Consider the following 10852-nt stretch of genomic DNA (forward strand, 5'->3'; position numbering starts at 1 on the left):
TGACAGATGAGAATACTGAGGACCTTCAAGGTTAAACAATTTGCCCAAACAGCAAAGAAGGAAAGAAAAATAGCCAATTACTGGGTTTTAAAAAAAGTTTGCTTATTTATTTTGAGAGAGTGAGAAAGTGAGAGTGTGCACGTGAGTGTGAGCAGGGGAGGAGGGGCAGAGAGAGGGGGAGAAACCCAAGCAGGCTCCACACTGTCAGCACAGAGCCCGATGCCGGGCTTGATTTCACAAACTGGGATCATGACCTGAGCCAAAATCAAGAGTCGGGCGCTTAAAATAAATTTTTTTAATACAGGAAATTTAAAACCTATGCAAAGTAGAGAGAATAATATCATGTAGACATTCTCAAACTTTTTCGTCTCATTTTACACTTACACTCTTAAAATTTTTTGAGAACCTCCAAGAGCTTTTGGACCTGTGGGTTGCATCTATTGCCGTTTGCTATATTAGACATTAGAACTCAGACATTTAAAAATATTAATTCACTTAAAGATAATACTCCCATTACATGTCAACACAAATACTTTTGTCCTTGATAATTTATTTCTACTATAGGATTTATTTTTATTTATTTATTTAAATGTTTATTTTTCAGACAGAGAGAGAGGAGAGTGTGCGCAAACAGGGGAGGGGCAGAGAGAGAGTGAGACAAAGGATCTGATGTGGGGCTTGAACTCATGAACCATGAAATCATGACCTGAGCTGAAGTTGGACGCTTAACCGACTGAGCCGCCCAGGCCCCTCTCTGCTATAAGCTTTTAAATGCTAGTTATACATCATCCGTTAGATTTTACTTTATTTTATTTTGTTGTTATTGTGGTAAAATATATCCAAAGTTTACACTTTTAACCATTTTTAAATGTACCATTCAACGGCACTAAGTATATTCACATTGTTGTGCAACTCCCGCCACTACCCGTCTCCAGAACGTTTTCATCTTCCCATACTAAAACTCTGTACCCATTAAACCCTAACTCCCCATACCCGCTGTCCCCAGCCCCTGGGAACTACCGTCCTTCTGTCTCTATGGATTTGACTGCTCTAGGTACTCCGTATGAGTGGAGTCACATATATTTGTCTTTTTTTGTCCAGCTTGCATCATTTAGCATAATGTCTTCAAGGTTCACCCTGTGGTCGCCTGTGTCAGGGTTTCCTTCCTTTTCAAGGCTGAATAATATGCCATTGTGTGTATAGGCCACATATTGTTTATCCATTCATCCGTCGACAGACATTGGGTTGTTTTCACCATTTGGCTATTGGGAGCAGTCCTGCTACACACATGGGCGCACAAATACCTCTTTGAGACCCTGCTTTCAGTTTGGTTGTGCATATACCCAGAAGTGGCATTGCCGGATCAAATGGTAATTCCATGCTTAATTTTTTAACGATTGACACACTGTTTGCCACAGCCGCTCTACCATTTTACATTCCCCCCAGCAAAGCACAAGGTGTCAATTTCTCCACATCCGTGCCAACACCTGTGGTTTTCTGTGACAATTTTTTTTTTAAGTAATAGCCATCCTAATGGTTGTTAAATAACTTTTTATAAAAAAAACTAAACTATGTTTTTCCAAACCAAAAAATTAGTAAGATGAGAGGCATTGTTTTACATTCTGCAAATCCTTTGAATGTCTGGCTTACTAGGCAGCTGGCTTCTCAGATCTGCTTCTGCATTTATTTCATGGTTGTCCAATCACATGCCATGTAGCCTCTGGAAAATTCCACAGTACCTTCATGAGAGGAAGAGAGGGAGAAAGGCAAACGACATTGTAGTGTTATTAGGCAAATAGTTCTGACTTGGCAGACCTGTTTTCATTATTACCTCAGGGTCTATCCTGTTGCGTCTCTTCTCCCTTTTGTGCCTCCCCTTTGTCATTTTCTTTTTAAAGCTTTTTATTTTTAAGTAATCCCTGCACCCAGCATGAGGCTCAAACCCACAAGCCGGAACCCACAACCCCAACCCACAACCCTGAGATTAAGAGTCACATGCTCTACCAACTGAGCCAGCCAGGTGCCTCTCCCGCTTTACCACTTCGAAGCAAATTGGCAGCCGTCAATTCTTACCAGCATTGTGTTGGGTACTTTCCTGCCCCAGCTTCTTAATCCTTGTTGCAGATCTGCTTTATTAGCATGTGTGAGTGTATGGTTGTTTAGTTGTGGGAACCAGGCCCCAGGGATGCTAGGAAATGTTCCCGAGTTCATGCCTCTGGAAGCTGATGGCACACGGGCTGGTGACCAGGTCAGATCTTTATTACACATTCTCTTGTCTTTGACTTCAGACCATGAGAGTCGTTGGGGCTGCCACTGGCTTGCTTCTTTTTCCCATTGGGACTTTGGGGAAGGCATTCCCTGCCTCCCTCTCTCGGAGGTATATGGATGCTCTTTTCATAGATTTTAAAGAAGCCTTCTGGGCCAGGCCTCCTCTGGGGTGCTGGGCACAGAGCTGGGTTGGATGCTGCTGTGTGAAGTAATTCTGGACATTTCTTCGGGCATAAGCTGAGAAAGCATTTCCCTTCCCCATTTGGAGGCCGGGGACTGGGAGTGGTGGAAAAACAGCAGAAGAACCCAGGTTGGTGGGGTTTGGTATGGTCTGCTCCAGTTTGAGCCAGGACACCTCCAGTCACGGTAGAATCACAGAGCTGAGAGAAGATGGGGCTCCAAAGTCATGTAGTCCCGATCACCTCCCAGGGCAGGAATCATCTCTGAAATGCCCTACCCAAAGGGTGCTAGACTTCTCTGTTTCACCCTCAATGACAGGGAACTCACTCCCTACCTCAGCAGACAGCCAGTCTGTGGATGGTACTCTCATTGTGAGAAAGCTCAGCTCACGTTGGGCGACCTTCCAGGAACAACCCAGATCTGTGTCGTGATGGGAAGAACCCAGACTGGGAGTAGAGATTGCTGGGTATACGATTAGGGTCGCCGTGGGAAAGCCTGTTTCCTCTGAGAGTTTGATTTCTTTGTTGTCAAGAGAACTCATCTCTGATTCTTTTTACCACTCACATTTGTTTATTTTCTGATTTGGCTTCTTTTTCTCCAGAAGTGGTCTTCAGGAACTTGGAGAGAAACTGTGGTCCCCTTCAAGTGTGGGCATCACCTTTCCTCTTGGGGCACGTTCTCAGCTGCCCATCCAGGCACTAACTATCTCAAGAAACACCCCTGTCTTCCCCTGGCTCTTTCTGTGGAGTTTGATCCCAGCACAGGCCTCTAGGGTTTCCAGGAGCAGTCCTGGATTCCACAGACCTGCTGCAGCCCCGAACACCCATAGCTCCTTCATCTACCCTCCGTGACAACTCCCTCCCCCAACACCAATGTAAGCTGTCCTCTGACTTTATAAAGACTTAGTAACTGCACCATCCATGAGACTTTCCACACCTTTGGCATATATCCCAACTGATTTTCAAATAGTGGGACCTTCTGACAAGAAGAAGAAAGAAAAATAAAGCAGAAGAATTCCACAGTCAGGTAATTGAGAGAAAGCTGGGACTCAGACTGCCTTTTGGGTTTGGAAAGGGTGTGGATGTGACTCATCTGGTCCTGGCCTGAGAGTCCTTCCAGGCTGGCAGGCTGGACCTCCCATCTCCATGGCAACTGTTGTTATTGGTAACTGAATAACCATCTCCAACAACAGCGGCTGGAGTGGCTGCTGATGGTTTTCCCTTCTAGTTGAAAGTAAGAGGAACCAGGCTCTTTGCTGACTGATTCCAAATGCTGAGCTCTTTGCCCCCATTTGGGGATCTTCAGTTGATACTGAGCAAACAGAGGCTACCCTTCTATTCCCCTCCAACTTCTGTGACTTAAGCAGTGGGACAAATTAACTTAGCATGTACTTTCTAGATTCTTTCTGAGAGGCTGAGAAATCTACTCAAGGACATTTAGCTAGCAAGGTCCAGAAGCTGAAGCTTGACCATCTAATTCTGAAAGCATGCTTGTGACCACATGGCTGTGGTGTCTCCATCCTTTTCCTCTGAGACCATGTGGAAACCTTCTCAGCCATCCTTGTGAAACCATTGTTCTGTCTAATATTGTGAGGACAAGTGGCATTTCATAGTGATTCACGGGCCCCCGTGAAGCCATCCCACTTGATTGTCCTGTAGTGGAGTCAGTGGGACCTCAAGATACTATAGACCTGAAATTATTAGGGAAGTAGAGTATTTTTTTTTCAAAATTACTTTTTTATTAATTAACAGGATTTATCCGAGTTCATTTGGAAAGGGTTTGCATCCTTTCCATTCTCCCCAAGGTCCCTAATTTTGTTTGTTGGTTTGATTTTCTAATTTAATTTAATTTAATTTAATTTAATTTAATTTAATTTATTTTTTTATTTTTAAATTTACATCCCAGTTAGTTAGCATATAGTGCAACAATGATTTCAGGAGTAGATTCCTTACCTGTTCAGCCTATCCCCCCCAACAACCCCTCCAGCAATCCTCTGTTTGTTCTCTGTATTTAAGAGTCTCTTATGTTTTGTCCCCCTCCCTGTTTTTGTATTATTTTTGCTTCCCTTCCCTTATGTTCATCTGTTTTGCATCTTAAATTCCTCATATGAGTGAAGTCATATATTTGTCTTTCTCTGACTAATTTCGCTTGGCATAATACCGTCTAGTTCCATCCACGTAGTTGCAAATGTCAAGATTTCATTCTTTTTGATTGCTGAGTAATATTCCCTTGTATATGTATACACCACATCTTCTTTATCCATCTGTTGATGGACATTTTGGGCTCTTTTCATACTTGGGCTATTGTCAATAGCACTGCTATAAACATTGGGGTGCACGTACCCCTTCAAAACGGGACACCCGTATCCCTTGGATAAATACCTAGGAGTGCAATTGCTGAGTCATAAGGTAGTTCTATTTTTAAATTTTTGAGAACCTCCATACTATTTTCCAGAGTGGCTGCACCAGCTTGCATTCCCACCAGCAGCGCAAAAGAGATCCTCTTTCTCCGCATCCTCGCCAACATCTGTTGTTGTCTGAGTTGTTAATGTTAGCCATTTTGACAGGTGTGAGGTGGTATCTCATTGTGGTTTTGATTTGTATTTCCCTGATGATGAGTGGTGTTGAGCATTATTTCATGTGTTCGTTAGCCATCTGGATGTCTTCTTTGGAGAAGTGTCTGTTCATGTCTTTTGCTCATTTCTTCACTGGATTATTTGTTTTTGGGTGTTGAGTTTGATAAGTTCTTTATAGATTTTGGATATTAACCCTTTATCTGATATGTCATTTGCAAATATTGTCTCCCATTCTGTTGATTGCCTTTTAGTTTTGCTGACTGTTTCCTTTTCTGTGCAGAAGATTTTTATTTTGATGAGGTCCCAATAGTTCATTTTTGCTTTTGTTTCCCTTGCCTCCAGAGACGTGTTGAGTAAGAAGTTGTTGTGGCTGAGGTCAGAGAGGTTTTTGCCTGCTTTCTCCTCTGTGATTTTGATGGCTTCCTGTCTTATGTTTAGGTCTTTCATCCATTTTGAGTTTAGTTTTGTGTATGGTGTAAGAAAGTGGTCCAGGTTCATTTTTCTGCATGTCGCTGTCCAGTTTTCCTAGCATCATTTGCTGAAAAGACTGTCTTTATTCCATTGGATATTCTTTCCTGCTTTATCAAAGATTAGTTGGCCATACGTTTGTGGGTCCATTTCTGGGTTCTCTGTTCTGTTACATTGATCTGAATGTCTGTTTTTGTGCCAGTACCATACTGTCTTGATGATTATAGCTTTGTAATACAGCTTGAAGTTCAGGATTGTGATGCCTCCAGCTTTGGTTTTCTTTTTCAAGATTGCTTTGGGCTATTCGGGGTCTTTTCTGCTTCCGTACAAATTTTAGGATTGTTTGTTTTACCTCTGTGAAGATGCTGGAGTTATTTTGATAGGTATTGCATTGAATATGTAGATTCCTTTGGGTAGTATTGACATTTTAACAATATTTGTTCTTCCTATCCAGGAGCATGGGATATTTTTCCTTTTTTTGTGTGTCTTTTTCAATTTCTTTCATAAGCTTTCTGTAGTTTTCAGTGTATAGATTTTTCACCTCTTTTGTTAGATATAGTCCTAGGTATTTTATGGTGTTTGGTGCAATTGTAAATGGGATCGATTCCTTGATTTCTCTTTCTGTTACTTCATTATTGGTATATAGGAATGCAACCAATTTGTGTGCATTGATTTTATATCCTGTGACTTTGCTGAATTCATGGATCAGTTCTAGCAGTTTTTTGGTGGAATCTTTTGGGTTTTCCATATAGGGTATCGTGTCATCTGTGAAGAGTGGAAGTTTGACCTCCTCCTGGCTGATTTGGATGCCTTTTATTCCTTCGTGTTGTCTGATTGCTGAGGCTAAGACTTGCAATACTATGTTGAATAACAGTGGTGTGAGAGGTCATCCCTGTCTTGTTCCTGACCTTAGGGGGGAAGCTCTCAGCTTTTCCCCATTGAGGATGATATTAGTGGTGGGTCTTTCATATATGGCTTTTTATGATCTTGAGGTATGATCCTTCTATCCCTACTTTCTTGAGGGTTTTTATCAAGAAAGGATGCTGTATTTTGTCAAATGTTTTCTCTGCATCTATTGAGAGGATCATGGGGTTCTTGTTCTTTCTTTTTTTGATGTGATGTATCACATTGATTGTTTTGCAGATACTGAACTAGTTCTGCATCCCAGGTATAAATCCCACTTGGTTGTGGTTAATAATTTTTTTTAATGTATTGTTGGATCTGGTTGCCTAGTATCTTGTTGAGGATTTTTGCATCCATGTTCATCAGGGAAATTGGTCTATAGTTCTCCTTTTTAGTGGGGTCTCTGTCTGGTTTTGGAATCAAAGTAATGCTGGCTTCATAGAAAGAGTTTAGAAGTTTTCCTTCCATGTCTATTTTTTTGGAACAGCTTCAAGAGAATAGGTGTTAACTCTTCTTTAAATGTTTGGTAGAATAGAGAAGTAGAGTATTGACAAGGTGAAGGGACTTGCTGACCCAGGCCACTGTCTCAGACTGCCTGCTCTCCCTGTCCCACTCTCCCTCCAACCTTGTAGGGGCATGCAGTGGGGCAGACCTGCCACAGGGATGAAATTCAGGCCTCTTTCATGGAGGACCCTTTGGCCTTGCATTATGTTTTATCACATCTCTGAGTACTTTAATTTTGTAAAACATTTCAGGCATACTTCCACTGATTGGTTTTCCTGGGTGGACTTTGGAGTTGCTTCTGTTAGTTCTTAGATCTGATCTTGCTGAGGTTTTGAGTGGAGTTATACACAGCTCACAACTCATGAAGGCCCTGCCCTGTGAAAGAGAGGAATAACCCAGTGTTAGGTGTCTGACCATCTGTGTTCAAATCCTAGTGCCCCTTCTCACGAAGGACCCTCATCTTTCTGATCTTTCATTGGCTTCTTACAGAGCTGACCACTCCCTCCATCATGAACATTGCCCTGTCCTGAGCTCCTGTGACCCCACCTCTCCCTGGTTTTCCTCTTGTCTCTCCGGCTGCTGCTTCATGGATCCCTGTGATCTTCCTCCTCTACTTAATGTCTTCATGTTGGAGTGGTTCAAGACTTGGTCCTAGGTGATACCATCCACCATGCCTATGGTTTCAATTCCTTCCTGTCCCCAGATCACACCTCTCTTTTGAGCTCTAAACCTGCATTTCTCATGGAAGGCCTTGCAGCTCTTCCTGGATGTCCCTAAGACACAGCAAATTCAGATCATCCAAAACTAAATGTGACCCTTTCCTACCAAAACTTGTCTCACTTAACCCTCACCAACCCCACCCTCCATTCCAGTGTTTCCCATCATAGGAAATGGTGCCACTCTTTCCACAATAGTCAATAGACAGGAACTGGGGAATCATTTTTGACAGGTACTTCCTTCAATTAATCCATCCTTTTGTCCTTATATACTAAAAAGTCTCTAGAATCTGTCCAGTTCTTTCCATCTCTACCACCATTGCCTTCATTCACTGTTATGGCTTGCTTCCTTACAAGTCTCTTTGCTTCCATACTCCCCCAACTATCTGTTCTGTACTCTAGTTAGAATGACCTTAAAATATAAATCAGATCATATTGCTCCCCTGCTATATTCCTATTACAGACTTCCCCTGCTCTCATGACAAAGATCTGTGGTGGTTTTAAGACACAGCTTCAGAATACATTCTCTCCCTTGAAACTAGGTCGTGATTGTTTCAACTAATAGACCATGGTTAAAATGATGTGGGACTTCTGATCGTAAGTCCTAAAAGGCCATGCACCTTCTGTCTTGTTGGTGGAACATTAGTCCTTAGAGCTCTAGGTCACCATGTAAGATAGTTTGATCACCACGAGGCCACCATGCCACCAAACCCATGTCATGGGGAGTCCATATATTGGTGTTTTTTGGCTGACAGTCACAGCTGAACCCAGCCTTTGAGTTATTTCACACTAGGAGCCAGTTATGTGAGTGAAGAAGCCTCTAGATGATCCTGGATTCCCCTACTTCAGTCATTGAGTCACGCTGGTCATTCATGTCTTCTCAGCTGAGGCTCTAGACATTGCAGAACAGAGACCAGCCATTCATGTTGTTTCCTGTTTGAATTTCTGACCCACAGAGAGATGACCATAATAAAATGGCAGTTGCTTAGGGTGGTTTATTCTGAAGAAGTAGATAACTGTACCAAAGTTCAGATCTTCCACAACATACAATTAGTGCACAGTGAATGTTGGATGAATGAAAGAATGGCTACAGGTAATATTGTTGATATTGTTTGGTGGCCATATTTGGGAGGCAGCAGAACTTTTGTTGCTTCCAAGTGACACGGGCTCTCCTGATTAAACTTCTTACCATGACAGGGAGCAGATAGGAAGGAGAGGACCTGGGCTGTGTGGGGTTTCATCCAGGTGGGAGGAGAGTCTCAGGGCAGGGTGGGTGTGGGGGGTGGTCAGGCAGGGTGTACATGCCATGCATAAGTTCCCTACATCAGCCTTTGTATCTGATTAATGAAAATTGGTCATGGTGGGTGGAGGCAAAGCCCATTCCTGACCTGATGGAAAACTTGGATAGGGTTCACTTGCCCTCCCCGGGCACCATTTTTATACAGATGTTAGATAAGAGCCCAACAAAAGCCTGCTCCGGCTCTGTAGATCTATATGTACAGACGGCCAGGAAACCAGGAAGAGCTGCTCATAAATGGCTCTATAATCCAGGCACAGTCAGCAGGGAGGGTTACAGTTTGTAATTAAAAAAAAAAATTAACCAATTACGTCCTCAATACATTCAATTCCTAATCCCCTTGAAAAGGATCTTTAGGCATCTAATTGACATATTTTAAGAGACATATTGGCTAGTTAGACATCAATTGACATCCTTATTAAATATCAATTAACACATTCCCTAACTTGATATTTAATTAGCTTGCTGGAGCTATTCTTTTAAAAGTCAATTAAATGCTTAGAATATTCTTACAGGTTGACTCCACTGATAGCGATTATGTATGAATTCCTGTCATAAGTGGTTTTTAGTTAATTGCAGGGCAAGCTGATTCTGAATATACACATCAAGTCTTTCAATACGAATTTTAGAATCAATCATTAGATACTTAATGAACCCTCTTCTCGGTGCTGATTATGAATAAAAGTCACGTCTGTCTCTGGGACTCTGGGCTATTGTATTTTCACATGACTGCAAAAAGTCTAGGTCAAACAGTCCATGCCCCTGCCTGTAGGTAGAGTCATGCTTCAGTTTTTAAAAATTGTGATAAAATACACATAGCGTAAGATTTACCATCTTAACATTTTTTTAGCATGTAGTTCAAAAGTGCTAACTACGTTCACATTGTTGTACAGCCAATCTCTAAAAATTTTTATCTTGCAAAACTCAAGCTTAATCCCTGTGAAACAATGGCTCCCTATTCCCCCTCCCTCCCAGACCCTGGCAACCAGCCTTCTGCTTCATTCTCTCTGGGTTTGACTGCTCTAGGTATCTCATGTAGGTGGAATCATACAATAGTTGTCTTTTTGTGACCGGCTTGTTTCACTCAGCATAGCGTCCTCAGGGCCCATCCACGTCATAACCTGTGTCAGAGCTTGCTTCTCTTTTCTTGTTTCTTTTTTTTCTAACTTAAAATTTTTTAAAAAATGTTTATTTATATTTGAGAGAGAAAGAGAAAGAGGCAGAGCGTGAGTGGGGGAGGGGCAGAGAGAGAGGGAAACAACCTGAAGCAGGTTCCAGGCTCTGAGCTGTCAGCACAGAACCCGACGCGGGGCTCAATCCCACAAACTGCGAGATCACGACCCGAGCTGAAGTTGGCTGCTTAACTGACTGAGCCACCCAGGCGCCCCATTTTTTAAGAATGAATAATATTCCGTTGTGTGTACAGACCACGTTTCATTTTCCGTTCATCTGTCCATGGACACTTGGGTGGCTTCCACCTCTTGGCCATTGTGGATAACGCTGCTATCAACACGGGTGCACAAATAGCTCTTGGAGACCCTGCTTTCAGTTCTGTTGCCTATACACCCAGAGGTGGAATTGCTGGATCCCCTGGTCATTCTGTTTTGGTTTTTGAGAACATGCTTCATTTTGAGGTTTATTCATTCAGTGCATTCTTTGAGCATCTTGGCTATGTGGACACTCCTGAAATCAGGAGCTCGGTCCAGGGGCGCTGCAGACCCGGGAGTGACTGTAGCCTGGCGGGGCTGCTAGTGTGGTAGTCAAGTCCCGGCACAGATGGTGTGACTGGGATGGTTCTAAGCAGTCGTGTGGCATGGGTGTGGTGCAGCAGAGGACAAGGACCAGGAAGGGGTGGTTGGGTGGGGGAGGTGTGCTGACAAGAGGTAACAGCAGACCCAGGTTTCCCCTGCACGCTTGTCATCATTTCCACCCTGGTGGATG

The sequence above is a fragment of the Panthera onca genome, chromosome A3 (assembly GCF_046562875.1).
Source record: "Panthera onca isolate mPanOnc1 chromosome A3, mPanOnc1 haplotype 2, whole genome shotgun sequence".
NCBI lineage: Eukaryota > Metazoa > Chordata > Mammalia > Carnivora > Felidae > Panthera > Panthera onca.